This window comes from Puma concolor, chromosome A2 (assembly GCF_028749965.1).
Source record: "Puma concolor isolate L17-30 chromosome A2, mPumCon1.1.hap2, whole genome shotgun sequence".
Taxonomy (NCBI): Eukaryota; Metazoa; Chordata; class Mammalia; order Carnivora; family Felidae; genus Puma; species Puma concolor.
Genome location: NC_141668.1, coordinates 156,305,137 through 156,316,105, shown reverse-complemented (window position 1 = coordinate 156,316,105; position 10,969 = coordinate 156,305,137). Strand labels below are relative to the sequence as shown.

At 48.3% G+C, this 10,969-nt stretch overlaps 1 protein-coding gene and 1 non-coding gene across 2 annotated transcripts in view; one reads left to right on the top strand and one right to left on the bottom strand.

The window, feature by feature from the left end:
- Positions 1 to 3,724: 3,724 nt before the first annotated feature.
- TRNAR-ACG (transfer RNA arginine (anticodon ACG)) lies at positions 3,725 to 3,797 on the bottom strand. Its single transcript has one exon. It is a non-coding gene; the product is annotated as a tRNA-Arg (tRNA).
- A 303-nt stretch (positions 3,798 to 4,100) lies between these two features.
- The window catches only part of SACM1L (SAC1 like phosphatidylinositide phosphatase), a 58,592-nt gene continuing 51,723 nt past the window's right edge, over positions 4,101 to 10,969 (top strand). The window contains exon 1 of the mRNA XM_086698439.1: positions 4,101 to 4,236. The gene's annotated coding sequence lies outside the window, so the exon portion shown is untranslated. The remainder of the gene's footprint in view (positions 4,237 to 10,969) is intronic.

Below are 10,969 nucleotides of genomic sequence, written 5' to 3'. Positions count from 1 at the left end.
ACCCAGCGGGAGCTGTTGCATCACTATGGCCGCTGGGACCAAGAACTTGCCTTTCAGTGGCTTTGTTCGGGAGAGCCACTTGGCCGGAAGCACTCATTGCGAGGGGTAGGAGGGACCTGCCGCTGCTCTCTGTTGGAGTCTGTATGGATTTCTTATTGTTCTGGAATAACCAAACGTAGTGGCCTAAAACAACACAAATCTGGGGGCGTCTGGGTGGCTCAGTCAGTTAAGCGTCTGACTCTTGATCTCGGCTCGGGTCACAATCTCATGGTTGGTGAGGTCGAGCCCCGCATTGGGCTCTGCACGGACAGGGAGGAACCTGCTTGGGATTCCTCTCTCTCTCTGCCCCTCTCCTGCTTATGCGCACACACGCTCTTTCTCTCCCTTGAATGTAAGAAAACACACACACACACACACACACACACACACACAAATCCATCATCCTACGGTTCAGGAGAAATGGGCTTTATGGAGCTCAAATCAGGGTGTCAGCAGAGCCGAGTTCCTTCCAGAGGCTCTAGGGGAGAATCCGTCCCTTGCCCTTCTTCAGCTTCTAGAGGCTGCCCACACTCCTTGGCTTGTGGCTCCGTTCTCTGAAGTCTGTTGTCACACCTCCTCTCTCCCCACCCCTCCCTGCTTCTTTCTTGTACGGCCCGATGTAGGATTACATTGGGCACACCCATGGGGTGTAGGATAATCCCCTCGTCTGGAGACCCTTCACCACATCTGCAAAGCTTCTTCTGCTTATAGGATAAACTATTCATAGGTTCTGGGGATTAGGCCATGGACATCTTGGTGGGGGAGCACTACTCAGCTTACTACAGAGTCCAATAAACTTTTCAGATGGAATGACAATATCAGGGGATCATTAGGTGCATTTTCTTCAAGCATTGCTAAAAGTGGGCTTTGCATTTCCCCTGGATTGAAAACGGAAGTGCTTCATATATAAAAACGACATGGCCAGGGCGCCTGGGTGGCTCAGTCAGTTGAGCATCTGACTGCGGCTTAGGTCATGATATCGCAGTTTGTGAGTTCGAGCCCCGCGTCGGGCTCTGTGCTGACAGCTTGGAGCCTGGAGCCTGCTTCGGATTCCGGGTCACCCTCTCTCTGCCCCTTCCCCACTCATGCTCTGTCTCGGTCTCTGAAAAATGAATAAACATTAAAAAAAAAAAAAAAAAGTGACGTGGCCCACGGATCCTGGGTGTAGAAACACACCGGAATTGGTCGTACTCTGTGGGAGAAAAGTAAGTCAGTGGTCTGGGCCAGGAGAAGTCCCAGGTCTGTGACACTTGTAGGAGAAGCCCTGGTTACCTGGATGGTCCCGGCAGCCTGAGGCACTTCCATCACTTGGTTATATTCATGCCCCTCCAACTGATCCCGGCCCTCGAGGACAGGTGGCTGTGGGCCCCGAGTTGCCCACAGGACCTTTGCATTTACACATATAATCTCACTACAGGGAAAACTTAGCTGAAGACGTCAATTTATATTATCTATCCTTGCCTGATTTCTTATTCTGAACATGGTTCTCCCTAGAATCTGATTTGGGCTGGTTAGACATTTAAAACCCCCAGAAGAAAGTGTTTCTGCCTGGATTCGTTTCCATTTGCCATCCTCGCCGAGTGTTCATAAAGGCCTTGGCTTGTCTTACACAACTGGCAAAGAAAGGCTGATCTTTGTGTCTGTGTTCTGTGGTGAACAGAACTTCCAACGATGACGTGTTTAGGGTCCAGGGAGGAGCTCTCTCTGCAGGGCGATGGCTGTTCCTTCTTTTCGTGGAGCCTTAAGAGGTAGGCTGCCGATAGGCTCACAGCTGGCGAGAGGAAGCGTCATCAGGATTAGAGACGAGATCTGATTGCTAACTAGCAAGGGAGAAAGGCTGGGGTGCATACGTGATCGCCATTTCATGCCCAGATAGGGAATGACCCTGAGTCCACGCATGTGGTAGCCCTCTGGTGCATAGTAAGCGCAAGGCCAGGATGGCTTTGGGGTCAAGAGCCCAGACTCAAGTTCTAACTCAGGCTCCACCACTTAATTGCTCAATGACCTTAAGCAAAGTTTGTTCCCGCACACGTAAAAATGGGGATCACGACTGAACTTGCCTTATAGGCTTGTTGCAGGATTGATCGAATTAGTCCAAGCAAAGAGTTTAGAGCTTTTAGTTGCTAATAAGGGTGAGAGGCTTTAGGACTTCGTTGATCTTTCCATTGGGAAGAGCAAAAAATACGAATGGATTAAATGGAAAAAAACAATACAAACATAAAAGAAGTTGAAAAGACCACGTATACAATAAAAAAAAAAACCATAAAGTAAAATATTGGTAAATCAGAATATACAGTAGTGGATTTACAGTACTTTAGGTTCAAAAACAGTATAAAGAAAAGGTAAATGATAAACTGGAAGTTTGCAATGTGTTTGAGAGGGAAAGAATATCCTTCATATATTAAAAAGTCTAAAAACACTGAATGCATACATCAAGAGAAAACAGATATATCAAGTAATACATGTAAAAGGAAGTTCTGTTTTTCTCTTACAAAGATTGCAAAGAAATCATAGTGAAATCTGTAATATTTAGTGTTGGTTAGCAAGCAAGAAAACTTGCTATTAATGGAAGTGTGTTGGTTTAATTTTTTTGGAGGCAATTTGAAAATATGTTCCAAGTATCATTCCACATCCAGAAACTTAAAAGACATATGAGAAATAATACAGCATTATCTCTGAAAAGCGTTAAGGTGATAACCCAAATTCCCAACCAGAGGGTAATGCTTAAAATTATCTAGTTCTTGGATGGGATAGCTTCCAAGTGTATTTAATGACCTTAAACCTCAGAAAGCTAAGGGGCCCAAACGGGAACACAAAGACATACCCTAGTACACGCTCAAAGTTGGAAAAATACATGGGTAGGTATATCCATATTAAAAAGCATGGGAAAAAAAACATCTAAAAGGAAAAAATCCTATTAACAGTAATGATCTTGGGACGGGAATTATTTTTATTCCAAAATAGTTTTCTGTATTTCACAAATTTTCTGTAACTTCTTCAAAAGGGGGAAAAAAGTGATATTGGAGAGCTTTCATTGATCGATGTCCTATGTCTTGGCCAGTCCACTGGTTTGGGTCCGCTTTCCTCCACAGAGATTTCCAGACCTCAGGTCTTCAAGGCAGGCATAATAATGCACTCTGCTAGGTCACCTGGGGTCATCTCACTGTAAAAACACGCCTGCCTCGGGGCTTCCCGGGGGAATCTGATGGCAGGTGGCCTGTGCACGCGGACCGCTGCGGGGTCAGCGCGCTGCGGCCCGCGCGCAGCCGCACTACAAGCGTCCCGTCCCCGCGGCGTGTGAGCGCCGGAGCCCAAGCGGGCCCGTTTCCCACGTCACTTCGGGGCTCTCCGCCCCGGGGAGAGAGGCCAGAACCGTGCCTCGAATGCGCTTTGGTGTCATCAGGTGGCTAACCTCCGGCCACAGCGCGCCCCCCACTCCAAGCTGCCACCTTTCCAGGTGTATCTTCCTTTATGTACCCCTTTTCCAGGGGCTCCTGCATCATCAATGGGAAGCCGTGCACTTTACAAACCACCTCGACTCCTGGTTCCCAACACAGCTGAAAAGATGACGTTTCGGGCAAAGTGGCGGTAAAAGTCAAGATATTCACCCTCACACTCTAGCCAGGGACCTTTCTAGGGACACCCTGTAACTTGATCAAGCCCAGAAGGGGCAAAAAGTGCACCTCGAGCCAGCCAGGAGTCGAACCTAGAATCTTCTGATCCGTAGTCAGACGCGTTATCCATTGCGCCACTGGCCCTGTAGCAGCCCAACCCTCCCTGTGATGTAGATCACCCCTTGCGCAGCTTCCACAGGTTCCCCAGCACTGGCGCAGCATTTCCGCCCCCGGGGCCGCGGCGCCCGCCCACGGCTCTCACCGCTCCTCCTCTCCCCAGCAAGCGCCCTCCGCCAATCCACAGCCGCAACGTCACGGCGCTCCCCGGCGCGCTCCAATCTGCGCGCCCTACAGCTTCTCTAGCGGGAGCGGGCGTGCGCACAAGTTTGTCCGCGGCCGCCTCCCGTCCGCTCGGGTCGAATGGGGCGGGGAAAGGGGTGGGGCGAGCCGGGCGCTGCGGCCGCGGAGCTGGGTGAACGGTAGCGCCGTGGAAGAGGCGGCCGCGCGGGGCGGAGCGGGCGGAAAGAGGAAGAAGGAGCTAGTGGTGCACGATGGCGGCGACGACCTACGAGCGGCTGAAGCTGTGAGTCCCGCGGACCGAAGGGGCCTGAGGGGTGGCGGGCGGGGCGGCAGGTGCGGGCCGCCGCCTCGGGCAGGGCTCCGGAGTCCCGGGGCTGCGGGCCGGGTGTGGGAGCCCCTGGCACCCCTCGCCTTCCCTGCCCGGCGCGGCCCGTCCTGGAGCTTGTAGCTTGCGGCCGCCCGAAGGCCCCGCTGGAGTCGCCACAGGCCCGGGAGCCCGAGGATGACAGTCTCGCCGGCCTTTCTTCGCCCCGCTCGGCCTCAGCGCCCACGGCGGGAGGGCGAAGCTGCAGACCGGCTTCCAGCGAGCCCGGGTCGGCGTTGTGATGCGACAAGCTCGGGGCGTGCTGCACCCCACCCACTTTGTTGGAGAGGTGGCGGCTAAATTTATCTTTATCGCTTAGTAGAGGAAGAGAGAAGTTTTTTGTGTTGTTGTTGTTGGTTTGTTTTTTTTTTTTTCTTGTTTAATGGACCCATGACAGCACGTTAGAGTCCACACGCAAATGGACAAACCTTTAACTGGGCATCAAAGCCCGCCTGACCAGCCTTCAGGATGCAGGAAAAAAAGAACCGTCAAATACTCTTGAGATCCTAAAGGGTTTACCTGGTTTCAGCTATTATGCAACTCAAGCACAAAGCAGGTTAAGTTCGTGTTGACAGCCAAAGGCTGTTCTCGAGAATTTTGGCAGTGCAGGTGGACTTTTCCGTAAAGCCAAGTTCTTGAGGCTTTGAGAAATAGGCTCTGGTTGTTAAGGTTGTAAATTAAGTGTTTGTAGGTTCTTTTGGCTTGTCCTGGATAAATAAAAACACATTTCCCTTAGCATTACCGTGAGCTCTTTGGTTCTCTTGCGTCTGAATAACTTTCTTCTACTTTGTGCTTCACGCTTTCCCTCTAGACTGAAAGTCCACTTACCCTAGTGTGAGAATGTCCTTGGCCTCAGAAGCTAATGCCATTTTGAGGAAGCTTACCTATCCCTAAATGAGTTAAAATACCTTGGGACTTAGGCAGAGGTATCACATTTCCTTTGTAGGGATAGGAGGACATCCAAATGTGGTTTGGGCACTTCCTCTGCTCCCTAGAACCTCAAACTCACATAACTTTCTGGAAGGTTCAATTTAAAGTTAGGGATACAAAAGTGGGAGTGAGGTCATCTGCTCGACATGAGGTGTTTTGCAGAGAAGGTGATTCCTTTCTCCTCAGCCCGCTCCCTTTGCCCGTTTTGTGTACTGTAATTCTCTTTGAAAACCTCAGCTGCACACTTCCCTCCACACTCTCCTTGCCAGGTTTCCTTATCCTCTCCCAGTTGCCCCTTTGCAAGGTGATCACCTTGCTGGTGAATGAATCCAGCGAAATGTCTGAAATGTCTTTGACTCCGGTACTGGCTGGGCGGGTGTCACGTGTTCTCGGCTGGCTAACTGGGCTATTGTTGACTATCTGAAAGTGACCAAAGGGTTTAATATGACCCTACGGCAGGTCTCAAACGTGTTCAAGCAATAGGGAGCCTTGGCTTGTTGCAGCTCAGGGTTAGGTCAGGGAATGCAGTTGAGTTTGTGGCAAAGATTGAATGGGACAGAGAACTGGAGAACTCTGATGATTGCCTATGTGTTGTCAAGGAGGCACTAAAGTCACCAGTACGATCTTTAAAAAAAAAAAAAAAAAAGGCTCTATATCCATAAAAGAGAAAGGAAATTTGGCCCTTAAGTGGTGGGGATGATGCTTTTGTATTGATTTTTATATAGAAGTGGAAACTATGAATTTGAGTGAAAAAGTAAATCTGGGGTTATGTGAAAGTCACTCCTTGATTTGTTGGACCTCAACGTTATCCCTCCCTCCCCCCCAACAAAAGTTTTGAGCGCTTGTGTCAGTGTGAGGCCACCATTTTTTGTGTGTGTGATTTTTGCATTTCTTACCAAGAAGTTTGTGAGTTGGAGTCTTTGCTCTTAATCCTTCTTTTTGGCCCTTGCTGCTCCAAGGCATGCTGTTCAGGGTTTTTAAATGTGGCCTCTGACCTAAGGGATGGTTTTTTTTAGATGCATTTGGGAGTGGCAGTAGTTTCTGACCCATGTAAGAATTAGTAGAACATAATAGCCATTTTTATTTAAAAATTATTTTAATTTTTTTAATGTTTATTTAAAAAAAATTTTTTTTTAATGTTTATTTTCGAGACAGAGAGAGACGGAGCGTGAACGGGGGAGGGTCAGAGAGAGAGGGAGACAGAATCTGAAACAGGCTCCAGGCTCTGAGCTGTCAGCACAGAGCCCCACGTGGGGCTCGAACTCACGGACCGTGAGATCATGACCTGAGCTGAAGTCGGACACTTAACCGACAGAGCCACCCAGGCGCCCCTAATGTTTATTTATTTTTGAGAGAGAGAGAGAGAGAGAGAGAGAGAGAGAGAGAGAGAACACAAGCAGGGGAGGGGACAGAAAGAGGGAGGCACAGAATCCGAGGCAGGCTCCAGGCTCCAAGCTGTCAGCACAGAGCTGGACGCGGGGCTTGAACCCATGAACAGTGAGATCATGACCTGAGCCGAAGTCGCAGGCTTAACCGACTGAGCCACCCAGGCATCCCAGACATAATAGCCGTTTTTAAAAACATACCTATAGATGTTTCAAGAAAGATCCATACAAGAGGTGGTTTGATTATTTATTACAAAACTGCTGTTACTGCTCAGTCTGTTACAGTATTGAAGTGCTGGGGATTTTAAATAATAATTTGTTCTGCAAGTATCTCACCCGTTTGCAGTCTGTCTCTGTCCTGCTATGACGTTCACCTTGCCCTGATTTTATCCTCTGCTCCCCTGCTTACAGTCTCCAGTTCCATCTTGCCTATAGGGCTGAGCCCACATTTCCTAGTCATCTGGGTCTGGTCTCTTCCCAAGCTGTCCCTTAACCTTATGTCCCCTAATTGCCCAATGCATTTTTCCCCCTTCCACCACACTTGGCCACCCTCGTTTAGCCTCAGGGTAGGGCTTATTTATTTTGATCCTTCTACCCAAATGCCTTCTTCCTCTCTCCCCTCTTTCCGTGCTGATCGCATCCATGGGCCCATGGTAGGGCTGAGAGATGACAGACTGTGTTAGTCAGAAGAGACTGAGAATCAAATGCTGACCTTGTTCACACGCTCTATGTTATGGCCACGTTACTTAATCTCTGGATCAGTTTTTCATCTGTAAAATGAGCACAGAACTACCTCACAGGATTATCATAAAGACTGAAAGAGTTGTAAATGTAACTAACAGAGACTCACTTTCTCTAAGAAGGCTTTCCCCGCGTCTTCCCCTTCACGGAGCTCCCATGACAGTCTGCCGTCATGGAGACCGGACGCCAAATGTGCATCTGGTTTGCACCTTCTACCTGTTAGGATTGACAAGCGGTGTATTATTATCTCACGGACGGGAGGGCCGAAAGTAGAATAAGTGTGTCGCGCTGTTTGAACCTCTCACTGCCACCTGGAAACGATGAAATCACTGTAGTGCATGTTCTTTGTTGCAAATAGGTAGAACATATTAGAAATGCCTTAACGTTGATTCTTGGCTAGTCCTCGGTACCAAGCATAAAGCCTTGTGCAGAGAGACCCTCCTTGGATCACCCGAGTACATGAACTTGGCAGTGTAGAGTGTAGATGTAAGAGTAGACGTACGACGTAAGAGGGAGGTATCACCAGCATTCAAAAAGAACCCAGCCTGGGGTAATTTGGGATGTATTCTGTTGAAGTAGCAGCAGCTGAGGTCATTCCATGTATATGATTGTCTTTCCAGCGCCTCTGAAGTCATAGGTTGATGTATATCCTCTGTCATCATTGGAGATGGAGATCATTGCCCTTGGCGAGCCATGCCACGGCAGAACTGGCCTTGGAACACAGCAGGCCCAGAGTCCAGAGATCTTTCCATTACACTGCATTATTCAAATTACCTTTTTTTCTTATCAGATCGCTTTCACTTTAGTCCTTGGATGTGCCTGGTACGGAAGCGAGTCCCTTAGGTTTGAAAACAGCTGACGTGTCCATTTGGATTTTTAATGTAGAAAACAGAATGTTGATATATTCAGAATTTAAAATTCTTTTTTTAAATGTTATTATTTACAACAAATTTTTTTAATGTTTATTTTTGAGAGAGAGAGAGAGAGAGAGAGAGAGAGAGAGAGAGAGAGTGCAAGCGGGGAAGGGACAAAGAGAGAGAGGGAGGTACAGAATCCAAAGCAGGCTCCAAGTTCTGAACTGTCAGCATAGAGCCCAACGCGGGGCTCAAACCCACAAACTGTGAGATCATGACCTGAGCCGAAGTTGGACACCCAACTGGCTGATCACCCAGGTGCCCCTTTTAATGTTATTTTTGAGAGAGAGAGAGACAGAGAGAGAGAGAGAGAGAGAGAGCGCGCGCACGCAAGCCAGGGAGGAGCAGAGAGAGCGGGGGCAGAGGATCTGAAGCAGGCTCCGTGCTGACAGCAGAGAGCTGGATGTGGGGCTTGAATTCTTGAACTGTGAGATCATGACCTGAGCCAAATTTGGGTACCCTTGACCTGAGCCAGATTAGGACCCTTAACCGACTGAGCCATCCAGGCACCCCTAAAATTCTTTTTAAACATCCAGGCCATTCTAAATAATCTACCTTGTGACTCCTTTTTCTTTTCAAGTTACTGGTGAGAACATGAGTAACGTCAAACAATGAAGAATGTGAAATTACGACACGATTACAACAGAAATCCACTCTTGGAAACATTTAAGGCACTCCCTGCCCCCCCCCCCCACCCTTTAAGAGGTCAACTGAAACAGGTGTAAGACAGGAAATCCTTTAGAAAGTGAATTCAGCTGCCGCTTGCCTCTGGAGAAACACTGTTGCCTTGGTTAGCAGGTCCCCTTTCTTCTGAAAAGTTGGCCACGGTTGTGAGGTCAGTGGGGCAGATGTGATGCAACCCTGGACAGATATGAACTAAGCTGCACGGCGACGAAGACACAGGCGGTCTGCACAATACAAGGAACCATCAGCATATTCACACATCTTTTTGTAAGGAGGGATGGAGGGAAGGGAAGGTTATAAATTTGGGCACGGGTAAGCGGAGTTTCTTTCCAAGGTATCAGTTGGGTTGGGGTTCAGGCTAGAGTGTCTAAGTTAGTGCTAGGCTGCGTCAGATCACTTGCTGGTTGTTTTAACTGTGTATTCCAGAGCCTCACATCAAGCCTACTTAGTGAAAACTCTCTGAATGTGGGGTCTGGGAATCTGCGTGTTTAACTAGCTGTCCCAGTGGTTCTTACGCACACTACAGGGTATTTTGGGGCCGCGTGAAGCAGAGAGAACTAAAGCATACCGGTTGGTGAGTAGAACAGCATTCTTTGGGAGGCTTGGGGCCCTGGAAGATTTTGCTGTAGATCAGAGCTTTGCAGTAGATTAGAGCTTCAGATTAGGGGGCAGTTGGACCTGGGCCTGTGAAGCAGTCCAGTTTGGGGAGATAATGGGTTTTAGGATGTGCAGAAAATAGGAGGGACCTCAAGGTTCTGAGGAAGAAGATGGAACTAAAATGAATTAGCTTCCTGGAAATATCAACTCTTTGGGATCGTGTTGGGCTCCTGGGTTGTCTGGGATGAACCTGGGTTCTAGGAGAGGTCCTGAGCAGTGGCTCAGTGAGGAGGAAACCCCGGGGCCAAAGGGCAGATGGATGAGGGGTGGTGGGAACACCTTCTGGGTGTATGTGTAGTGGGCTCAGAGGACCGACCCTCTTTACTGTCTGAGTTCTTACTTCTTGCCAGCCAGATCTAGTAAAATGTTACTCCTGTATCTTTGGAACGAGAGATGGGGTAATTTTGATTATGAGGATTTTGATTTCTTTATATAAGATTGTTGAGAATATGTTTTTTTGCTACAGTTTTGTGACATGACAGTTGACATGCTTCTGCGGAAATAGTAACGTTATTTTAAATTGTGCTAAAACATACGTGGGATTTATCGTCTTAACCATTTGTAGGTATACACGGGTCAGTGGCATTCACATCGTTCAACCATTCCAGCCACCCATCTCCAGAACTCTTCATCTTGCAAACCTAAAACTCTCCACTCATTAAACAACTCTCCATTCCTCCTCCCCTGGGCTCTGGCAGCCACCGTTCTACTTTGTATGTGTGTGAGTTTGGCCCCTGTAAGTACGGTGGAATCGTCCAGTGTTTGTCCCTTTGTGACTGGCTTATTTCCACTTGGCGTAACGTACTCAGCGTTCCTCCATGTTATAGTGTGTGTCAGAATTTCCTTTCTGAGGCTCAACAATACTCCATTTTATGTATCTACTACGTTTTGCTTCCCACTCATCCGTGGATGGACGCTGGGGTTGCTTCCACCTTTTTGGCTGTTACATGGGTGTATAAATATCTCTGCGAGACCTTGCTTTCAGTCCCTTTGACTGCATACCCAGCAGTGGAATTGCCGGGTCATAAGATACTTCTCTTTTTAATCTTTCCGAGAGATCGCCGTGCTGTTTTCCCACAGTGGCCACACCGCTTCATGTTCCCACCGGCAGCGCACACTGTTCCAGTTTCTCGACATCCTCACCAACGCTTGTTTTGTTTCTCGTACTAGCTATTGTAATGGGTGTGAGGTCAGCAATTGGTAATATTTTGGAAGTGGGTTAATTGTGCCCTCTGATCGTGACAGGATTCTGAAAAGGTTAGTCGTTGCCTGGAAATGTCACTGTTACGGGAGGAAAGGGGGATGTTTTCAGACACGAGAAAATCATATTGCCAACTCTGA